Source organism: Penaeus monodon, chromosome 31 (genome assembly GCF_015228065.2).
Source record: "Penaeus monodon isolate SGIC_2016 chromosome 31, NSTDA_Pmon_1, whole genome shotgun sequence".
NCBI classification, from domain to species: Eukaryota; Metazoa; Arthropoda; class Malacostraca; order Decapoda; family Penaeidae; genus Penaeus; species Penaeus monodon.
In genome coordinates this window covers 28,336,106-28,336,347 of record NC_051416.1, presented here as the reverse complement: position 1 = coordinate 28,336,347, position 242 = coordinate 28,336,106, and the positions used below count along the sequence as shown (strand labels likewise).

Here is a 242-nt window from a genome sequence, read left to right as displayed (position 1 = left end):
CAAAACGTCAAAATGAAACAGACTATCAACATTTTAAGTTAATGATTTCCCTTTATTTCGGTCGCGCTTCCTGCAGCTTCTCGAACGAACAGATCACCCCACGTTTTCCCTTTTGATTGCGAGGTAATTAGGAACTAAAATGAATATGAAGGATTTTTTTTTTAATGAAAAATTGAAAGAGAAATTAGGCAATTGTAATAAAAAAAAATAGAGGAGACGTAAGCAATAATTATGAATGACGT

The 242-nt window shown here is 32.6% G+C and overlaps 1 protein-coding gene across 1 annotated transcript in view; it reads right to left on the bottom strand.

Annotated features, from left to right (window-relative positions):
* LOC119592946 (RNA-binding protein 42-like) overlaps window positions 1–242 on the bottom strand; it is a gene marked incomplete in the record, with an annotated part of 51,935 nt that overhangs the window by 5,439 nt on the left and 46,254 nt on the right.